This window comes from Phyllobates terribilis, unplaced genomic scaffold (genome assembly GCF_046119375.1).
Source record: "Phyllobates terribilis strain yellow unplaced genomic scaffold, ASM4611937v1 Scaffold_1__5_contigs__length_1240528914, whole genome shotgun sequence".
NCBI lineage: Eukaryota > Metazoa > Chordata > Amphibia > Anura > Dendrobatidae > Phyllobates > Phyllobates terribilis.
This window is the reverse complement of record NW_027362761.1, coordinates 970,738,921-970,763,286: the sequence shown is the minus strand read 5'-3', so window position 1 is coordinate 970,763,286 and position 24,366 is coordinate 970,738,921.

Sequence of the window (24,366 nt, the reverse complement as noted above, 5' to 3'; positions counted from 1 at the left end):
TGTATGGTCCTTTGTTCCATCTCATCGTGATCCGCCTGGAATGCATCCTCTTTTATTGAGAGCAGAGATCGTTTCAGAAGACAGAGAAGTGGGATGGTGATGATAATTATGGCATCATCGCTGCTCACCATCTTGATGGAGTCCTCAAAGTTTTGGAGGATGGTGCTTATGTCTGACATCCATGTCCACTCCTGAGGTTTTATGTGTGTAGTCTGACCTGAATAACGACGGCCTTGTTGATGCAGGAAGTCAACAACTGCCTCTTCTGCTCACAAATCCTTCCAAACATCTGCAATGTAGAGTTCCAACGCGTGGGGACATCTCTGATGAGACGGAAGCTGCAAATGTTGCTGAAGCACGGCAAGAGCTGCGGGAGCTGTAGCTGACTTTCTAAAATGGGCACACAGGCGGCGTTCTTTGACAAGCAGATCCAACAGATCCGGGCAGCTTTTGACAAACTGCTGAACCACGAAGTTAAGCACATAGGCCAGGCATGGTACGTGTGTGAGCTCACCTCGCCTCAGAGCCACCACCAGGTTCACCAGGTTCCAGCCATTGTCATACATGACCATGCCTGGCTGTAGGTTCAGTGGTGTCAGCCACAGATGTGCCTGCTCTTTCAGAGCTGTCCACAACTCTTTAGCATTGTGTGGTTTGTCACCTAAGCATATTAGCTAAAGCACAGCCTGTTGCCACTTGGCCGAGGCAGTTCTTTAGTGCTAGTTGGGTGCTTTGCTGCCATGTACCTGATCATGCTGGTGGTGGTCAGGCTGCTAGTTTTGCTACCCCTGCCGAAGCTGGCCTGACAGGTGGTGCAAATGGCCTTTTTGGGGTTATCGGCAGAGTCTTTAAAAAACAACCAGACTCGGGAAGACCTAACAGTTGTACTGACAACTTTCGTTGTGTTAATGTTACGTGGAATGGTTGCCCGCCTTCTGTCTGCGACCACCACACTGCTTGTTCTTGCCTGTTGTGGTGCTACGCCTCCCTCCCCCTGTGTGCTGATGTCCTCTCTCTGCATGTCACCTTGCCATGTTGGGTCAGTAACTTCATCGTCCACCACCTCATTTTTCACTTCCGCACCCTGGTCCTCCTCCTGACTTTCTGCAATTGTGTCTCATCATCATCCACCTCTTGTGACAGTTTCCCACCATCGCCTTCATGTGACCTTGGCTGCTCAAATATTTGGGCATCGGTACATGCCCCGCTTCAAGTGGACCGGGCTAGAGGCCCGAATCTATAAATGGAAAAGTGAACAGCTCTTTGGAGTGTCCAAGTGTGGGATCAGTTGTCTCCAGGCACTCGGCATGGTGGAGGATCACGGTGAGGAATATGCTGTCCAGACTCATGGCTACTGAGACTTGACCATGTGGAAGACAGGGTGGTGGTGGTGGTGGCTAAGTGACTGGAAGTATTATCTGCTATCCAACCAATAACCTTTTCACACTGCTCTGTGTTCAATAGTGGTGTTCTGCTGTCCCCTATTAATTGGGACAGGAAGGTCGAGCGAGAAAATGTGGGTGTTTTTTGTGGCACAATTTCAGCTTGCCCACGGCCTCGGCTTCTGCATGCACCATCTCCATCATGTCCACTACCCCGTCCCTTGCCCATTTTAAATTGAGGACAATATTTTCCACGTTCACTACAAATGGCTGGATTTGAACCGCAGTGATACGTGATGCGTGTGACGGAAAACCACAGTTTTAAATAGCTGGCCTTTAAGTAACTATTTTTCACAGCGACCTGTTGTTAATAACTTCACTGACACACTGCAACAAAATTTAAATGGAGGCCAATATTTTCCACGTTCATTGCAAATTTCTGGATTTTTGTCATTGTAATTAGTGTTGAGCCACCCCCGTAGTGTTCGAGTTCGGTTCGGTTCGTCGAACACCCGTGTGTTCGCCGAACTGTTCGTCGAACTGTTCGTCGAACACCTTCGAACACCGTTAAAACCAATGGCAGGCAAACAAAAACACATAGAAACACATAGAAAACACCTTCAAAGGTGTCCAAAAGCTGACAAACTGCTCAGAAGACATAACTAACACATGGAAAAGTGACAAGTACATATAGTCATGCGAAAATAAAAGAGGTGGAGGAGTAAAAGGAGGGGGCGACACAGATATAGGCATGTCATGCCCTTCTAAAATCCAAAAAGTGAGAAGCCGACACGGCCAGTCCGCTCCTGCCCGTGCCACCTCCGTGTCGCCGGGTTTGTGCCAGAGCCGCGGTGAACCCTGACGGCCAGCCCCCCTCTCCCAATACTGGTGCCTGTCCGCTGGTGGGTCGAGCGAGCCCCCCTGTGGTGGAGGCAGCTCTAAGCTTTTTAATTTAAATTGTCTCTCTAATTTGAATGAATACACTTTAAATCCATTTACAAGGATCTATTGAAGGGCAAGTCTCATGCCAGCAGCCGCGGTAATTCCAGCTCCAGTAGCGTCCACTAAAGCTGCTGCAGTTAAAAAGCTTTTATAAGGATCGAGCTCGGCTGTCCACCGCAAGGCATCCTACTGCCAGTCCCAGCCCCTATGCCTTGGGGTGCCTCCTGATGCTCTTCACTAAGTACCCCATGGTCCCGAAGCATTTCCTTTGAAAAAATTAAGTGTCTAAACTACAGGTGGTGTAGCTTGCTTAACAGCCGGGATAATCCGCTGACTAGCAGACACTGCTACTAGGCACAAAGTATTTCCTGGGCTAGATGCAGTTAAAAATTTGTAATTAGATACTCTCGTTGGATGCTGAGAAAGCATTCCATAGAGTCTCCTGGCACGCCATATATGATTCTCTTAAAAAGCTTGGGGTAGGGGTCTAGGGGACCCTTTTATAGCCAAAATCACGGCCCTGTATCGCAATACGTCACCTAGGCTGAAGATAAATGGAACTGTAGCACCCTGAGGGCTCGGTTGCTACAGACGTATTGCACCTCACCCAGAGGTGTGATATCTCACTCTCAGGTAAGGATGGAGTGTGGATCAGGACCCGACACCTGCATGCATTACACCACATTGCCGTGGGGCAGGGCGACCAATATGCCCCTGAGATGGGCACGACAGTCCCTGTCCCTGGCTGGAGTGGGGGGAGGGAACACTGAGGAAGGGGAACCCTGTAGTGCAGGAGCAGGGAGGAAGCAGTTCCTGGGTGCATTGAGAAGGGAGTATAAAAGGTGGGCACCATCTTAGTTCAGTGCAGAGAAGTCTGAGCAGAAGTGGCAGGGAGCAGGGGCTCTGCATGAGCTCTGCTCCGGAGGCGGGCCTAGTAACAGAGGCCCAGGCCTGGAAGAGGGAGAAGGAAGGAAGAGGAGCGGAGAAGGCTCCAGGAACGAGGAATGAAGGGATCCCAGGGGTGCGGACGGGCGAGTCGCCACCGCACGCCCGAATCCACCTGCGTGGAGGGGTCAGGCCAAAGGGGGAGACCGGTCCCCGAACTAGTGGAGGCAGGAAACGACCCTCAGCTAGAAACCGGAGGCTCTGACATTTTATGTGGCGCAGCCCCTCGCTACACCCGCTAGGAAGGCACCACATCGGGTCAGGGAAACTGGCGCCAAGTTTACCAAGAGGAGGCCCGAGGCAGCCGGACAGAAGTGTTTGTAAGAAAGGCCAGACAAAGGACACACAAAGGGGGTCCTGTGAAGTGCTCCAAGGTTATCTGGGAGTTGTCTGAGCCCCTCACCTGGTGAGCACAGTACGACGTGGGCAGCCGTTACCTGCAGACGTGGTCTGGATAATAAGAACTGTGAGTAAAGGCCCTGGACTGCATCACTGACTCCGTGTCGTTACTGCTGCTGCCCTGCACCATCACCCCCATCCTCCGCATACACTGCCCTGAGGCTATACTCCTCCCGTGGGGAGTTATGCTACGCTCTGATGCACCCACAACACCAGCCTCAGCGGTCTGCCCTGCAGCGGCAGTTCACTCTGACCGCAATCCACGGGTGGCGTAGTCGGACATTTAAACATCAAAACCACATAAATAGTTCCGCCACTGGTTTGACCGCCCTGAGCCACGGAACCGGGTCGCCGCCACGAAGACTACAACCACCAGCATCCACCAAAAAGGGTCCGGCTCCGGGTGTCCCAAGGCCCAGGGGGTGCGTCAGAACATTTTCATCACCTTTCACAATCACCAATGGGACAAGGCAGGGATGTCCTCTGTCCCCTCTCTTATACATCCTAGTGACGGAGCACCTGCTCTCATCAATTCGCCATAACCCCAATATTAGGTGGATTGAGGTGGGAGGCACCGAGTACAAGTGCTCTCTATTTGCTGATGATGTCCTAGTATATATCACTCAATCACATATATCCATCCCTGCTGTTATGGCTGAAATAGATCACTTTGTTACATGGTAAAATTTTAAAATCAATGCAGCGAAGTCTGAGGCCCTCGATGTCTCCCTCCCTAAATCCATATAGGATTCCATCCAGTCCAACTTTCCCTTTGCCTGGCCCTCACAGGGTATCAAATACTTAGGAATTCCTATTCATAGAGACCTCTCCCATCTATGTTATCTTAATTTTGGGCCCTTTATTGAACAATTCCATACAGACCACGGTTGGCAAGTTAGAACTGTAAGATTCACTACGTGAACCACTGGTGTTTTGTGGAAAAGCACATGTACACTGCGTTCCAAATTATTATGCAAAAAGTGTTTAGGAGTGATAAGGGAAGAATTTGTTTGTTTGTCAGTTAAACTCATTGATGGTGATGTGTGTCAGGGCTCTTTATATCACTGTAAGCAATTGCAGACACCTGTGCTAATTAGTTTGGCAGGTGTGTCCAATGAAAGGCAAAACTACTTAAGAAGGCTCTCTCACATTATTAAGCAGCCTACATTTTCTGCCAAAATGGGAAAGAAAAAGGATGTGTCGGCTGCTGAGAAGCAACAAATTGTGGAGTGTTTAGGTCAAGGCATGACTACAATCAACATTGTGCGATGATCAGGATGAAGTGTCTTGGCAATCAAGAAGTATGTAGCTGATTCACAGTACACACGTGTGCGTGCTGATAAGGGCAAATTGAGGACTCTTTCCTACAGGCAATTACGTCAGGTTGAAAGAGCAGCGGCAAAAAAGCCTTGTCATAGCAGCAGACAAGTTTTTGAAGCTGCTTGTGCCTCCAACGTCCCCCGAACAACAAGATGCAGGGTCCTTCAGAGGTTTGCAGCTGTGCATACGCCATCCTGTCGACCTCCTCTATCCACTTCACACAAGCAGAAACGGCTCCAGTGGGCCAAACATTACATGAAGACTGATTTCAAAACTGTTTTGTTCACGGATGAGTGCCGTGCAGCGCTCGATGGTCCAGATGGATGGAGTGGAGGATGGCTGGTTGATGGACACCCCACGCAAACACGGATACAGCGCCAACAAGGAGCAGGTGGAGTAATGTTTTGGGCTGGAATCATGGGGAGAGAGATTGTCGGCCCCTTTAGGATCCCTGAAGGCGCTAAAGATGAACTCCATAATGTATGTGGATTTTCTCAAACAGCACTTCCTGCCATGGTTCAAGAAGAAGAACCGTGTATTTCACAGCAAGATCATTTTTCTGCATGATAATGCACCATCTCATGCTGCACATAAAACATCTGCATCTCTGGCTGATATGGGCATAAAAGGGGACAAACTTATGGTGTGACCCCCATGCTCCCCTGACCTCTACCCCATTCAGAACCTTTGGAGCATCATTAAAAGGAGTGTCTATGATGGCGGGAGGCAGTTCACATCTAAGCAACAGCTCTGGGAGGGTATTCTGTCCTCATGCAAAACAATTGAAGCAGAAACCATCCAAAACCTGACAAATTCAATGGACGAGAGAGTTCAGAAGCTCCTTTCGAACAAGGGGTCCTATGTGAAAATGTAACATCACCTAGAATAAAGTTTTGAGTTGAAAACTGTTTGATTTCAGTTTCTAACAACCTGCTAATGCTTATAATTTCAAAAATGACCATTTTTTTGGTCTTTATTAAAATGAAAAGGTTGATCGAAAAGTTTGGGGGATCTAAGAGTGTGGCAACCCATTAGTCATGATTACTTCGAATTCTGACAATATGAGGGTCATGCTGCAGGTAGTGCAGCAAGAAGGCACTTATGTGTCTTGCGCATCTCGGAGCCCCAAAATTATTTTCCGGGCTAGATGCAGCTAAAAATTATTTTTAATTTTAAATCTGGTGGAGCTTATTATAGATGGCCTAATAGGATCAGTGCTGCACACTGCTACAAAGCCCAAATTATTTTCCAGTCAAGATACAGATAAACATGATTAGTAATTTGAAAGCTTAAAACGGTTGGTAGGGTGATTTTAACCAATCATCAAGCTTTTACTCTCCCCAGGATGACACAGGGGTAGAAAAGTCGTTTCGGATCCATGATTTGTTCATCTTTATGAACGTGAGTCTGTCTACATTATCAGTGGAGAGCCGCGTGCGCTTATCTGTCAGCACACCACCAGCAGCGCTGAACACACGTTCAGACAGAACGCTGGCTGGGGGGCATGACAAGATCTCCAAGGCGTAAGTGGCTAGCTCCGGCCATTTATCCAGATTGGAAGCCCAAAAAGAGCAAGGGTCCAGTGACACAGTCGTGGCTTCAATGTTTACTTGGAGATACTCCTGTACCATCGTCTCTAGGCGTTGACTATGTGTCAGACTTCTTGTCTCCTGTGGCCTTGCAAAGGATGGGCTAAAAAAGTGGTGAAATGATTCCGCAAAATTGATGTTACCAGCAGATACTGTGGTTCTGTTACGGTTTGAGTGCTGAACACTTCACGGTCCCACGGTTGGCAAGTTGGAACTGTGAGATTCACTACGTGCACCACTGGTGTTTTGTGGAAAAGCACATGTAAGATTCTGCAACAGTCTCTGCTGATACTCCTGCATGCGTGCATCCCTTTCTATGGCAGGAATAATTTCGGCAAATTTACTTTTGTACCGGGGATCTAACAGTGTGGCAACCCAGTAGTCAGGATTATTTCTAATTCTCACAATTCGATGGTCATGTTGCAGGTAGTGCAGCAAGAAGGCACTCATGTGTGTTGCGCATCCAGGAGCACCAAGTCCCTGTTGTGTTGGTGGCGAGGTAACAATCATGCTTCCTTCCTCTGTCCTCTCCCCCCAACCTCGCACAACAGAAATGTGATCAAGGTCTCCCTCATCTGATGAGTCTTCCATCAGTTCGTCCTCCACTTCTTCCTGGGCTCCTGCACCTTCCTCACTAGTTTGGCTGCTACCATGCGCCCTGGTAAAACCATCTCCCCCACCCTCACATGCCTGCCGCCTTGGTGCTGCCGACCGTCTGGACCTTGCAGATGTTAGCCCTTCCGCATACAACTCCTCCTCCTCTACTTCCTCCACCTCCTCTTGTGCCACCACCTGACTCCGAATTCTGTTTAACATGTGCTCCAGCATGTAAATCACCGGAATAGTCATGCTGATAATGGCATCATCAGCACTAAACATCTTCGTCGCCATTTCAAAACTGTGCAGAAGGGTGCATAGGTCCCTGATCTGAGACCACTCCTCCAGCGTGATTTGCCCCACCTCTGGATCTCGTTGGCCCAGGCTATACGTCAGAACGTATTGCACCAGGGCTTGTCGGTGCTGCCACAGTCGCTGCAACATGTGCAGAGTTGAATTCCACCGGGTAGGCACATCGCATTTTAGCCGGTGAAGTGGCAGGCCCAACGACTTCTGTAGAGATGTAAGTCGCTGAGCTGCGGGATGCGAACGGCGGAAGTGAGCACACAGCGACCGTGCCCTCTGCAGAAGGCCATCTAGTCTGGGATAGTGGGCTAAAAATTGCTGGACAACCAGGTTCAACACGTGAGCCATGCAAGGCACGTGTGTGACATTGCCCCGGCGAAGGGCCGCACCCAGGTTTGCAGCATTGTCGCACACGGCCTTCCCTGGTTTCAGGTCCAGTGGAGACAGCCATTCATGAAATTGGTTCTCCAGAGCTGACCACAACTCCTCAGCTGTGTGACTCACATTTCCCAGACATTTCAAAGTAAAAACCGCCTGATGACGTTGAGCCCTACTGCCAGCATAGTAAGGAGGTGTGCAGGATCCCTTCTGCGCAGTTAGAAAGCTTGTGGCATGACCAGACAGGCTTTGGGTGCAGGTGGAAGACCGAGAGGAGGTTGAGGAGGCAGAAGCAGTGGAGGAACTTTGACATAAAGAGGATTGACGCACAACTCGTGGGGACGGCAAGACTTGGACAGCAGCCCCTTGTTCTGCTGTCACCATAGTTACCCAGTGCCCAGTCAGCGACATGTAACGCCCCTGTCCATGCCTACTCGTCCAAGTGTCTGTGGTGAAATGCACCCTGTCACACACAGAGTTTCTCAAAGAAGCGGTGATGTTGTGTGCGACATGCTGGTGGAGCGCAGGCACACCTTTCTTTGAGAAGTAGTGCCGACTGGGCATCTGTAGTAGGATGAAGTAGGTGCTGGTAAAAAATCCGCGCTCCTCCGTAGTGAAGAATTATGACGAGAGATTGTATAATTAAACAATCTTGTGGTTTATTGTTAAAAGCTACGATTACTACGCGTTTCGTGGACGTCCCGTCCACTTCCTCAGGTACATAGCTGATGTAGACCGATTTATCAAACGGTCTTATATACATAAAACTACACGTGGTGAAAACTGGGCATCTGGTACTGGGGCACTGCGACGGACATAAGGTCTCGAAAATCCTCTGTGTCCACCAGGCGGAAAGGCAGCATTTCTGTAGCCAAGAGCTTGCAGATGGTGAAATTCAACCTCTTAGCTTTCTCATGGCTAGGAGGAAATGGTCTTTTACTTGTCCACATCTGAGGGACCGAGGGCTGGCTATTGTGCTTAGACGGGGTTGATAAGGGTGTCCCCGGCAAACTGCCGGTCTGTGAGGAAGATGCAGGCGGACATGTTAGGTTGCCTTGATCCAAAGGTGGTGCTATCGATGTCGGACAGCGCTCAACACCAGCTGGTGTTACCACCTCCAAAGAAAATGATGACCTGCCAATCACGCTGGCTGTTGCGGGTAAAGAGGTGGCAGGTCTGCGCCCCAAAACAGGTGTGACTGCTGTCCCCCCAGTCACAGAGGATGAAGAGGCCGCGGATGCACAAGATATGGCAGACGGTGGTTGGCCCGGCCGGCTAGGCCGCATTGTAGCACACTGAGCTTCCCACTGCAACTTATGCTTCATGTCCATGTGCCGGTTCATGCATGAAGTATTCAAACTATGTATTTTTTGGCCTCTACTTAGCTTTTGCTGACAAATGTTACAGATAACACGAGTTGGGTCATCTTTATCGATCTGAAAAAATGCCCAGGCTATGCAAGGCTTAGCACCAATGCGACCTGAAGAGCCACCACGACTTGTGGTGAGAGGCAGAGTTGTGTTTGAGGATGCAGTTGTTGACGTGCTTCCAGTACTACGTCTCTGTCCAGGAAGGCGCAACCTGACCTCGTCGTCACTAGCATCTTCCTCCACCTCCTCTGCTGACCTCATCTCTTGGCTGACTGTGGGTTGACAGTAAGTGGGATCTCCAACCTCATCATCATCACCCTGTGTGTTATCACACCCGTCGTCCTCAGAGCCAACCTGTTCCTGCCCTGACAAAAAACTAAAGTTGTCGCTCCAATCAGGTATTTGAGTCTTATCATCGTCTTCCTCATTGTCTCCACCAACAGGAGTTACAGTTTGGGAATGAGGGTCTACATTATGGTCAGAACCTTCTGCGTCTGGTCCTGGATCCGACTCATAAAGATTCTGGGCATCAGTGCAGATCATTTCCTCGTCTGGATTCACAGAAGCGCTGGAGTCGACCTCTGATTCCCAGGCTATAGTATGAGTAAACAGCTCTGCAGACTCAACCATCTGTTCTACCTCATACTCAGACGGGCAGCTGGAGATTTGGGAGCTGTGAGGAAGCAAGTGCGATTTGGGTGACACCTTTGAGGACTGGAGTATTTGTGATGTTGAAGTTGATGTGGAGGAGAGCCCACTTAAAGGAGCACTTGATATCCGTTGAAGCACCTGCTGTTTTTGTGCCTCATCTGGAATTTGTAGGGATTGGCGTGACCGTAAGAAAGGGATCTTATCACATTGTCCGCTAAAAGAAGTAGACATTTTAGTTTGGCTGGAAGATGGTCTTTCTTCTGCAGATGTTACTGTTGCTTTAACACCTACCCCACGGACACAACCTTTTTTCCCCTTCCCAACACGCCTATTCCCCTTTCCACCAGCAGCAGGCCTTTTTCCACTCATTTTGGTGGTTAACTAATTCACAACTCTGGAGTTGTTTGCACAATAAAACAATGGATGGTAACCGAGCAGAGCTGAGTGGCCAAACTGTGGTATTAGGCCAAAACTATTGGCTGGGTTAGATGCAGAAAAAAATTATATTCAATTTGCAACCTGATGGAGGTCAGTATAGATGGACTAATACAACAAGTCCCACACACAGCTAGAAGCCCAATATTTTTTCAGAGGTAGATGCAGAAAAAAATATATTCAGTTTGCAACCTGATGGAGGTCAGTATAGATGGACTAATACAACAAGTCCCACACACAGCTAGAAGCCCAATATTTTTTCAGAGGTAGATGCAGAAAAAAATATATTCAGTTTGCAACCTGATGGAGGTCTGTATAGATGGATTAATAGAACAAGTCCCACACACAGCTAGAAGCCCAATATTTTTTCAGAGGTAGATGCAGAAAAAAATATATTCAGTTTGCAACCTGATGGAGGTCAGTATAGATGAGCTAATACAACAAGTCCCACACACAGCTAGAAGCCCAATATTTTTTCAGAGGTAGATGCAGAAAAAAATTATATTCAGTTTGCAACCTGATGGAGGTCTGTATAGATGGATTAATAGAACAAGACCCACACACAGCTAGAAGCCCAATATTTTTTCAGAGGTAGATGCAGAAAAAAATATATTCAGTTTGCAACCTGATGGAGGTCAGTATAGATGGACTAATACAACAAGTCCCACACACAGCTAGAAGCCCAAATATTTTTTCAGAGGTACTGTAGATGCAGATAAAAATTATTTTTAATTTGCAACCTGATGGAGGTCAGTATAGATGGACTAATAGAGAAAGTCTGACACACTGCTAGAAGGCCAAATATTTTTTCAGAGCTAGATGCAGAAAAAAATTAGATTCAGTTTGCAACCTGATGGAGGTCAGTATAGATGGACTAACAGAGAAAGTCCCACACACTGCTAGAAGGCCAAATATTTTTTCAGAGCTAGATGCATACAAAAAATTATTTTGAATTTGCAACCTGATGGAGGTCAGTATAGGTGGACTAATAGAACAAGTCCCACACACTGCTAGAAGGCCAAATATTTTTTCAGAGCTAGATGCAGAAAAAAATTATATTCAGTTTGCAACCTGATGGAGGTCTGTATAGATGGATTAATAGAACAAGACCCACACACAGCTAGAAGCCCAATATTTTTTCAGAGGTAGATGCAGAAAAAAATATATTCAGTTTGCAACCTGATGGAGGTCAGTATAGATGGACTAATACAAGTCCCACACACAGCTAGAAGCCCAATATTTTTTCAGAGGTAGATGCAGAAAAAAATATATTCAGTTTGCAACCTGATGGAGGTCAGTATAGATGGACTAATACAACAAGTCCCACACACAGCTAGAAGCCCAAATATTTTTTCAGAGGTACTGTAGATGCAGATAAAAATTATTTTTAATTTGCAATCTGATGGAGGTCAGTATAGATGGACTAATAGAGAAAGTCCGACACACTACTAGAAGGCCAAATATTTTTTCAGCGCTAGATGCAGAAAAAAATTATATTCAGTTTGCAACCTGATGGAGGTCAGTATAGATGGATTAATAGAACAAGACCCACACACAGCTGGAAGCCCAATATTTTTTCAGAGGTAGATGCAGAAAAAAATATATTCAGTTTGCAACCTGATGGAGGTCAGTATAGATGGACTAAAAGAGAAAGTCCCACACACTACTAGAAGGCCAAATATTTTTTCAGAGCTAGATGCAGAAAAAAATTATATTCAGTTTGCAACCTGATGGAGGTCTGTATAGATGGATTAATAGAACAAGACCCACACACAGCTAGAAGCCCAATATTTTTTCAGAGGTAGATGCAGAAAAAAATATATTCAGTTTGCAACCTGATGGAGGTCAGTATAGATGGACTAATACAACAAGTCCCACACACAGCTAGAAGCCCAATATTTTTTCAGAGGTAGATGCAGAAAAAAATATATTCAGTTTGCAACCTGATGGAGGTCAGTATAGGTGAACTAATAGAACAAGTCCCACACACTGTTAGAAGGCCAAATATTTTTTCAGAGCTAGATGCAGAAAAAAATTAGATTCAGTTTGCAACCTGATGGAGGTCAGTATAGATGGACTAATAGAATGATGCTATGCCCAAAAGATTTTACTTCACTAAGTGCAGTAAAAAAATTGGTATTCTATACACAGGTGGTATATCTTGCAACACAGATAGGCTACTCCACTGACTAACACACTCTGCAATAGGCCAAAAAGGATTAGCTTTGCTAGATTCAGCCAAATGCTGTGAAAAAAACTTGCACAGCACTGGCACAGACCTGCCTGGCAAAAACTGATAGGAACTGATGTAACCTAGTCCTGAAAAGGACTCCAATTACAATTAGTCTTTACTCCCACAACCTATCTATTTAAGAGCACAGACCTGCCTGATAATAGTCGTAGGAAATGCTGTAACCTAGTCCTTAAAAGGACTGCAATCACAACTATTCCCTACTCCCAAGCTATCTGTATATTTGTGCGAAAATTGGCTTGAAATTAACAAGGTATAGCGCACACAGCAACAGCAGTGCCGTCTAACACGCAGCTGCAGCAGTGAGAAAATGGTGGCGACGGGGAAAATGGCTTGGTCTTATAGGGCAAGGACATGTGACATACACTGCCAATGACACATGCTCTTGCTTGTGTGAAAAAAAGCACTTCGCTCCGTGTGTGCGCTGCTGATAGGCTGACAGATTGCACCTCCCCACTGTAAATGCGGGAAAGAGAAAAAAAAATGGAGATCTTCATTATTCATGCAGAGATCCATCCCCTGCCCCTCCCTCCACCTCGCTGTACACTCAAACTGCGTATTAACATTAATTTTCATCATTACTGAGAAAAAATCCAGTTATGATTTTGGTGCACGAACAGTTATCGAACATAACCTCGAACAGCCGAATTTTTCTCAAATTGTTCGTGTTCGCCGAACGGCTCGAACACCGCCCAAAACAGCTCGAATTTGAGATTGGCGAACAGTTCGAGTAGAACAACGCTCATCTCTAGTGTCTAGTTCATTTGTACAAACAATTATATGCAAGTACAAACAATATGGGAATGTCCAGCCATCATACCGCTCAGGAAGGAGACAGGTTCTGTGTCCCAGAGATGAACGTGCTTTGGTCTGACATGTGCATATCAATCCAAGGACAAAAGCAAAATACCTTGTGAAAGATGATGGCGGGAGCTGGTAAGATTGTGTTAATATCCACAGTGAAATGAGTACTGTATCAACATGGGCTGAAAGGCCACTGTGCCAAGATGAAGCCACTACTCCAAAAGAAACATAAAAAAGCCAGATTAATCTTTGCAAATGCACACAGGAACAAAGACCTTAATTTTTGGAGACATGTCCTGTGATCTGATGAAACTAAAATTGAACTTTTGGGGCATAAAGACCATCGTTACATTTGGAGGAAAAAGGGAGAAGTCTAAGAACACCATCCCAACTGTGAAACACAGGGGGTGGCAGCATCATGTTGTGGGGTTGTTTTGCTGCAGCAGGGACTGGTACACTTCACAAAATAGATGGCATCATGAGAAAAGAAGATTATGTGGCAATACTGAAGCAACATCTCAAGACATCAGCCAGGAAGTTAAAGCTTTTGTGGAAATTGATCTTCCAAATGGACAATGACCAGGAGCATACTGCCAAAATGGTAACAAAGTGGCTTAAGGATAACTAAGTATATGTTTTGGATTAACCATCACAAAGCCCTGATCTCAATCCTATTGAAAATTTATGGGCAAAGCTGAAAAGGCAGGTGCGAGCAAGGCGACCTACAAACCTGGATTAGTTACACCAGTGCAATAATTATAATGGATACCACAGGAGTCTCTTTGCGTGGAACAAAGATACTACAGAACACAGTTTATAGGTGTCAAAGTTTATATTATAAACACACAAACAAGTGCAGACGAAAACTCAAAGTCCATAAACACTCAGGGGAAAATGCAATCAGCAGAGTAGTCTGTAAAGCACAGTTCACACTAGAGGATGCTAGAAAACAAGTAAGTCTTTATCAAGTCCATACACAAATATATATATAGATGCAAGGAAGTCCATACAATATATATTAGATAATCCAGAGAGGCCTGGGTAGGAAGTCCTGATAGTGCAGCACAGACCCGTGCTCTGCAACTATCTAATGAAGGTGAGTCAGAGCAGAAACCAGCTTGCTTGTTAGCAAAATGCAAAATGCAGGTGAGGACTGAGGCTCAGAGGAAGCAGCAGGAGCTGGCAGGAGAAGGAGGAATGCTGGTAACAAGTGAATACAGCAGAATCTCTGAGAGCAGGTAACAGGAGATCCACACAGGTTTGCAGGGGAGAGCAGGAAACTAGGAAACCACCAGGAACAGGTCACAGGCAGAATACTCTAGCACTGACTAGAGGCTGGGGTGGAGTTATAAAGCAGGAAGACAAGGGACACATGAGACAAAAGACACCATCTTGAAAGAGGGCAAAAATGGCCAAAATGTAATCAAAAATATTCGAAGTCCTGACAACCAGTTTTATCAGGAGAAATAGGCCCAAATTCCGACCAACTATTGTGAGAATCTTGTGGGAGGATATCCCAAACTTTTGACCCAAGTGATTCAGTTTAAGGGCAATAGTACCAAATATTAATTAAATGTATGTAATATTTTGACTTTGAAGTAAGTAATAAAAATGACTTAAAACATTCTCTCTCTCATTATTCTGGCATTTAGCAAATATTAAAAATGATGGTAATCCTAATTGACCTAAAACGGGAAAGGTTTATTCTGATTTCATGTGAGATATTGAGAAAAACATACATATGTGTCCTTTTATATAGTGTATGTAAACTTCTGGTTTAAACTGCATGTTGTTGCCTTAAATTAAAGGTATAAATAGGAACAATCTTTGAATTCAGGGTCAAATACTTTGGGAACAGAGATTGACAGTAATTACACAGTCACAATTCTTGACAAAATGTGTTTCAATGATATGAAGTAGAACTCCCCTTAACTGCTAATATGTCATTGAATCTGTTATTGCCACATGTCATGCTGTATTATACGTTTGAAGTACTATTTTATGGTCCACTGGGTGTCTTCCCATAGGAAAATGGTTTTAGAATAGATGGGGAGCAGCAACAGTTTTTCCAGCTGCCATATATGAAAGTCAGGATAGTCTGCTGCAGTCTCTTTGTAGGGTTAGGTGGGGTTACCAATGTATTTAGGAGTAGATTTACTGCCACTAGGGAGAGCATTAATTATAGCAGAAGTTGCTGCTTCTTTGAGTTTCTATTTTGAAGCTGCTCTCCTCTGTGCATCAGTGATAGATCAAGCAATGAAGGAGAATATTTACAGTGCACAATAATACAGACAGCTCAAAATTATTAGCTACTGCCTTATGGAAATTCACAATATTAGTGATGACAGAGCATGCTTGCCACTGCTCAATACTTGATCAAGCATCGGTGTGCTTTGGTACGCTCGTTACTCGATTAAGTATCGTGGTTGCTTGTGCGTCATGCTCGAGTCCTCGTCCCGCATATTTTGCGGCTATTAGACAGCCAATAAACACATGGGGATTGCTAGCCATACACGGTAATGCCATAGCCCGGTTGGCTACTGGAATTAGGCTGCATGCCCATGATCAGTAATACTAGCGTTTTGGAGGCAGCGTATTTTTGCTTTGTCCAAAATGTTGCGTGGTACAGTAAAAGCACAGTTGATGGGATTAATAGAAATCCCATGCCCACTGTGCTTCTTTTTTACGCTGCGCAAACTCACTTGCGGTGTGGATTTCCGAGCCTCAGTATGTCAATTCCTCTTGCAGGAATGCTCAGTCTTCTATGGGGAATTTCCCCATAGACTTGTATTAGATGCATAACACTTTTTTCTTCCTGTAGGAAATTATTCCCGTAAAAAATTATACGAGTATATTTGAGCCATAAAAATACACTTTATTGAATCATAAATTAAAAAAAACAGCTTAAAAAATTCCGTGCTTCACAAAATATAGCAGACCGGTATCACCCTTGAACATATGCAAAAATATTACAGGTAAATATTGAATCACAAAAAATATAAAATATTTAGCATGGTCACATATAGACTACATATTGACCAACTCATGCATGGTAATCATAGAATTAGAACTGCAAGAGTAAAGATCATCAATATATAATAGAATAAATATGTGCAAAAATGCAAAATCAAGCGCAATCATACTGGCATTAAAGAATAACCTTTATGTAAACACCTGACCCTGTGTCATGCGCAGCCAGAGGCTTGAATGATGTGTGAACTTACCTGAATAAAGTGCTATGTGCTGGTGCCCGTCTGCCGCTCCAACACGCGTTTCGTCTACCTTCTTCAGGGAGATGATGTTATGTGTCGAAAATACTATATATATATATCGGGAATATATTGCAGGAAAGTGTCTACAGGTGTACACTGGATTACATCCGGTCGAGACCAAGACCTCCATCGGCGCATTCACAAGATGAAAGCTTCCCCCAAAAGCGGAACTTCTGTTCTCGGCCCGTGGAACGCAAGCGACGGGTTGCTGAGAGCAAAGCGCGTGCACAAGAGACTATATTGGCTGAATTAGGAAGAACCAGGGGCTGACACTCCGACACATGTATACAGGCCAGGAATATAGGTGATGTCTAGACAAAATAAAACACAGAAATGCCGCTAAACGTGTTACCCCATAACGTTAGTATACACCCTATGTAAGTGGGTGATGAAATAACAGGACTAACCGATCAATGCAACAGATTGAGTGCCATGATATTAACAACTTTTGATATATAATTAATGTGATAAATGTAATATTATACTCCATTACTTGCAATGTGGTGATCACATATAAATACAAATCCATGTGTAATGACAAATTAACATCTCAATTTGCAGAGTGAAAATTAAACCATGATGGATATACAATAAATCGCTAAATGGAATAACAGCAATAGGTGTGACCCTAGAATATTTAAAAATTGTGCAAAAGAGCAATAAAATATATGATTGAAAAAATTATGGGAATTATTGAACCAAGTGCTCGTGTGCCTGTGGGCTGCATGTAATTGTGCACAAACTGAATACACATGTTGATTGAGACTATATGGATGTGAATACTGGGATTGGTGAATAATAGTGCATGAGAAAATAAGATATAAGTGTGACAAGTGAATGGCCAAATTGAATGACTATGATGTATAAGTAAATATATATTGTGCAGATGTGGTGCGAGGTGTGTGTATGTGTATGCATATGTAGATGTGTATATAAATATATAATGTGATGCGGAGTGTACAAATTGTAAACAAAGCACAATATACACTGCTCAAAAAAATAAAGGGAACACTCAAATAACACATCCTAGATCTGAATGAATGAAATATTCTCATTGAACACTTTGTTCTGTACAAAGTTGAATGTGTTGACAACAAAATCACACAAAAATCATCAATGGTAATTAAATTTATTAACCAATGGAGGCCTGGATTTGGAGTCACCCACAAAAGTAAAGTGGAAAAACACACTACAGGCTGATCCAACTTTGATGTAATGTCCTTAAAACAAGTCAAAATGAGGCTCAGTATTGTGTGTGGCCTCCATGTGCCTCCCTACAACGCCTGGGCATGCTCCTGATGAGGTTGCGGATGGTCTCCTGTGGGATCTCCTCCCAGACCTGGAATAAAGCATCCGCCAACTCCTGGACAGACATTGGTGGATGGAGCGAGACATGATGTCCCAGATGTGCTCAATTGGATTCAGGTCTGGAGAATAGGCGGGCCAGTCCATAGCTTCAATGCCTTCATCTTGCAGGAACTGCTGACACACTCCAGCCACATGATGTCTGGCATTGTCCTGCATTAGGAGGAACCCAGGGCCAACCGCACCAGCATATGGTCTTACAAGGGGTCTGAGGATCTCATCTCGGTACCTAATGGCCGTCAGGCTACCTCTGGCAAGCACATGGAGGGTTGTGCGACCCTCCAAAGAAATGCCACCCCACACCATTACTGACCCACTGCCAAACCGGTCATGCTGAAGGATGTTGCAGGCAGCAGATCGCTCTCCATGGCGTCTCCAGACTCTGTCACGTCTGTCACATGTGCTCAGTGTGAACCTGCTTTCATCTGTGAAGAGCACAGGGCACCAGTGGCGACTTTGCCAATCCTGGTGTTCTGTGGCAAATGCCAAGCGTCCTGCACGATGTTGGGCTGTGAGCACAACCCTCATCTGTGGATGTCGGGCCCTCATACCACCCTCATGGAGTTGGTTTCTAACCGTTTGTACAGACACATGCACATTTGTGGCCTGCTGCAGGTAATTTTGCAGGGCTCTGGCAGTGCTCCTCCAGTTCCTCCTTGCACAAAGGCGGAGGTAGCGGTCCTGCTGCTAGGTTGTTGCCCTCCTACCGCCCCCTCCACGTCTCCTGGTGTACTAGCCTGTCTCCTGGTAGCGCCTCCAACCTCTGGACACTATGCTGACAGACACAGCAAACCTTCTTGCCACAGCTCGCATTGATGTGCCATCCTCGATAAGCTGCACTACCTGAGCAACGTCTGTGGGTTGTCGAGTCCATCTCATGCTACCACGAGTATGAAAGCACAACCAACATTCAAAAATGACCAAAACATCAGCCAGAAAGCATTGGTACTGAGATGTGGTCTGTGTCCCCACCTGCAGAAACACTCCTTTATTGAGGGTGTCTTGATAATTCCCAATAATTTCCATCTATTGTCTATTCCATTTGCACAACAGCATGTGAAATTGATTGTCAATCAGTGTTGCTTCCTAAGTGGACAGTTTGATTTCACAGAAGTTTGATTTACTTTGAGTTATATTCTGTTGTTTAAGTGTTCCCTTTATTTTTTTGAGCAGTGTATATACAGTGCCAATAAATGTAAAAGTAGAATCATATGAATGGAGATGGAGGAGGACACCTTAATAATCTATGTTGAATAGTTTGTTATTTATTCACAATTTTTGGTATGGACATTCTCTTTCAATACTTCAGTATACTTACTGTCATTTTTAGTACAAATTCCAGACCATCATTCTTAGTTTATTATATCAAAAGGAGCTTGTGCCCTGTTATCAAATAGAGAAACTCATCTTGCAGTTTACAAAATGCGGAGGCCATTGAGTTCATAATTCTCATTAAAACATAATATTTTATTAAATAATATATTAAAACATTACATACTCAAGTACAAAAAAATAGAAATATATATGAAGCTAGACAGTATAAATACCCACTATATGGGCAGGAGGAATCCACTTGACAACAGGGAGTATATTAGTAGCAATATTTTACAGCAAGTTAAAGGGCAGCATACAAGGTAATGCAGTAGTATTATAAAGTCCCATATGAGCCACCTAATGGGCCATATGTGCGGGGAACTAAAGATCCCAGTGCATACAGCCTCCCATGTAAAATGTCAGCAAGTGCCTGGTAGCACACTGAGAAATGAAACAGATACAGAAATTGACTTGCGGTTCTATGCTGTATGGTAATATTAACTGGAACCAATGCCATAGATAAATCAACAGACCAATGTCTAGTATTTAATGAAAAAGATAATTTCATTACCCATAGACAGGTGCCAAGGAGGGCCTCCAACCCAGACCCCGAAAGCGCGCTTTCGCTCTTGCTTCCTCAGGGGGCGTTGCCATAACACTCTCTATGTCTCCATTTATCTGTCAGGACCTTCCGATCACATGGTTGGAATTGTCCAATAATATCTATAATATAACCGGCCAAGCATCCCTCTGTCTGAAGCCTCTATAGAGTGCGCAATGCGTGTTGCGCAGTCTGGCTCCAGACAGAAGAACGCATGGAGCCGTTACAGGTAAAAGGAGTGCATGGATCGCGGTATGCGTAGACATTGAACGCATACCGCGATCTCCAGTGCCATACTTGCATACTTACCTGACCAGGAGGAGCATTGCCGCAGTGCCTCTCATCTGGCCGGAGACCGGGAGCGGAGTGAAGGTGTCTGAATCAGCGCATGAGCATAGCGCTATCCGGCGCCGTTTTACTGAAGACACATTTGCAGTGTGTCTTCAGCAAAATTGCGCCGGACAGCGAGGTGCTCCGGCACCACACTCCTCCCCCGGTCTCCGGCAGAACAGGACACAGCAGCGCTGGAGCACAGGGAAGAAAGGTGAGTATAAGTGTTTATTTTTTTTGTATGTGTGCAGCGTGAAAGGAATGAGGGATGCCATACATACCAAGATTGGGGGATGAGGGGGCCACACATACTAGGATTGGGGGTGAGGGGGCCACACATACCAGGATTGGGGGATGAGGGGGCCACACATACCATGATTGGGGGATGAGGGGGCCACACATACCAGGATTGGGGGATGAGGGGTACCATACATAGCAGGATTGAGGATGAGGAGGCCACACATACCAGGATTGGGGGTGAGGGGACCATGCATACCAAGATTGGGGGATGAGGGGACCATGCATACCAGGATTGGGGGATGAGGGGTACCATACATACCAGGATTGGGGGATGAGGGGTACCATACATACCAGGATTGGGGGTGAGAGGACCATGCATACCAGGATTGGGGGATGAGGGGACCATGCATACCAGGATTGGGGGTGAGGGGACCATGCATACCAGGATTGAGGGATGAGGGGGCCACGTATACCAGGATTGGGGGATGAGGGGTACCATACATACCAGGATTGGAGGATGAGGGGTACCATACATGCCAGGATTGAGGGATGAGGGGGGCCATGCATACCAGGATTGGGAATGAGGGGACCACACATACCAGGATTGGGGGATGAGGGGTGCCATGCATATCAGGATTGGGGATGAGGGGACCATACATACCAGGATTGGGGGTGAGGGGACCATGTATACCAGGATTGAGGGTGAGGGTACCACGCATACCAGGATTCGGGAATGAGGGGTACCACGCATACCAGGATTGGGGGATGAGGGGTACCACGCATACCAGGATTGGGGGATGAGGGGTACCACGCATACCAGGATTGGGGGATGAGGGGTACCATGCATACCAGGATTGGGGGATGAGAGTTACCATGCATACCAGGACTGGGGGATGAGGAGTGCCATGCATACCAGGATAGGGATGAGGGGGCTATACATATCAAGATTGGGGATGAGAAAGCCATGCATTCCAGGATGAGGGATTGGGTACTATACATACCAGGATTGAGGGATGGGGGGTGCCATGCATACCAGGATTGGGATGAAGGGTGCCATGTATAGCAAATTTGGATGAGGGGTGACATGCATACCAGGATGAGAGATGGGGTGCCATGCATACCAGGATTGGGATGAGGGGTGCCATGTATACCAGATTTGATATGAGGGGTGCCATGCATACCAGGATTGGGGATGGGGGGTGCCATGCATACCAGGATTGGGGATGGTGGGGTGCCATGCATACCAGGATTGGGGATGAGGGGTGCCATGCATACCAGAATTGGGAGAAGAGGGGTGCCATGCATATCAGGATTGAGGAGTGAGGGGTACCATGCATACCAGGATTGGGGGATGAGGGGTACCATGCATGCCAGGATTGGGGGATGAGGGGTACCATGCATAACAGGATAGGGATCTGGGGGGGCCATGCATACCAGGATATGGATGAGGGGTCATGCATACCAGGATAGGAATGAGGGGTACCATGTATACCAGGATAGGGATAAGGGGTACCATGCATACCAGGATTGGGGTGGGGGGTGCCATGCATACCAGGATTGAGGGTGAGGGGTGCCATGCATACAAGGATTGAGAGTGAGGGGTGCCATGCATACCAAGATTGAGGGTGAGGGGTGCCATGCGTACCAGGATAGGGATGAGGCGTACCATGCATACCAGGATAGGGATGAGGGCAGCACATAACAGGATTGAGGAACAGGATTGGGGAGCACAAATACCAGAATGGGGCAGCACAAATACCAGGATGGGGGCAGCACAAATACCAGGATGGGGGCAGCACATACCAGCATGGGAGACCATATACCAATAAAAATGCTCGCCACCCGGGCATAGAACGGGCTCAATAGCTAGTTTACTCTATGCTGCACATGCGCACCCACGCACCATGGTCATGGCCACTCCCCCACCCATCAATTCCCCACAGCAGCCACAGGACACCGTCGGTGCCAAACAGCAACCATGCAAGTGCGTCAGGGAACCGCCGGCAGAGGGCTAGACACCGCAACCCGCCGCCACGGGGGCGCGTGTGCATCATCCTCAGTAAAAATAAGCCATGCATAGGTATTACCCCATGCATTCTTGCAAAGGGCTTACCAGTTTCCTTTACCACAGTGCCTGATGATTATAATTATAATATATTAACCAAGCATAAGATGCAAATGTGCTAAAGTGCAGACTTGTATATACCTAACAACATTTTATCTCTTAATAATATAGTTTTACTCTCCTTCTTTCCACTACCTTTTGGTCTTCCATATGTTTCCATAAATGAGAAAGACCATTATAGTATACAGTTAAATTGAAAACAAGAATCAGCCAATATGTCTACCGTTACATTCCACTGTACAAATCAATTCATTACCAATAAATATTAATACTGTATTATGAAGATGTAACCAATTATATAGCATGTATAAAGAGACATTTCGAGGTGAAGTTAGATATAAAGAATGAGAGTCACTACATATTTGATGTTCGTGGATACATCTGCAATGCTTTTCGTTGTTGATGAGACTCTTCCTGAAAGGTACAACCCAGAAGGTCCTGTCCCACATGATGTCCCAGACCTTTGCACATGATAAGTAAAATATCCCTTAAGGGATGAGAAAATACGTAAAATTAAAAAAATGAGTATGATATATTAAAAACACATAAATATAAAAATAACAATCCATATGGTAAAAGAGACCATATTAATAGAAGAATCCATCTTAGTATAGGGGGGAAAGTAGAGATAATTTCAGAAATCTCCAAATTACAAATATGAGGAGAATCCCAATGACTCATTTAGCCCCTGCGGGACCATTGTTCCCAGAATGGTGATCCACCAGCAATCTTTTTGTGCTAGGAGACGCTTTATATATCCCCACCCCTAATGCCACATTTTATACATTCTATTCCCTTAGCCATAAATGACTTGGGATTGCACTGATGGAATTTCTTAAAGTGGCGGGGTATTGTTTTAAGTTGAGATATGTCCGTCACTGTTTCTGCCGCAATAATGTCTCTCACGTGCTCACATGCACAGATTTTAAGTTTGCGTGATGTCAAACCAACATTTATTTTGGGACAGCTACATTCAGCATAGTAAATTACCTGTGCTGTATAACAGGTAATGTGCTGCCTTATTTTATATATTTTATGTCCATCAGCCGAAGTGAAAGTTGTTGCACGTGATATATTTTTGCATGCGATACAATTGCCGCAAGGGAAGCAGCCAGGAGGTGGTCCACGTGTACCAAAGGGATTTGCCTTTGTAGGAATATAATGACTCTGAGTCTATAGGTATTTTAGATTCCTACTTCTTCTAGGTGTCATTAGAGAGTAATTTGGGATACATTGGGACAAAGCTGGTTCCATTTTTAGGATATTCCAATGTTTTCTCAGACATTCTCTCATGGTGTCCAACTCTCCATTATATGTAGATATAAAGCGGACCACTTCTTTGCTGCCTCGATCCCTGCATGTAGAGCATAAGAGACCATCTTTATTACTCTTTTTGGCTCGGATGTATCCCCTGTTTATGGATCTGTTACTGTATCCCCTATTTTGGAACCTTTCTCTCATATCAGTAGCTTGGGTCTCAAATTTCGAATCAGATGAACAAATGCGTCTGATTCATATAAATTGCCCTACTGAGATCCCTTGGATGGTCGAATACGGATGGCCAGATCAAGCATTAAGCAGCGAGTTAACTGAGGTGGATTTCCTGTGAAAGTCTGTCTGCAAATGCAGATGCGCATCCACATTTATTTTGATGTCCACCTCCGTTTTATGTGTAGGTAAGTTTGATGTTACGCCAGGGGCGTACATAGGAATCATGGGGCCCCATAGCAGAAGTTCTAATTGGGCCCCC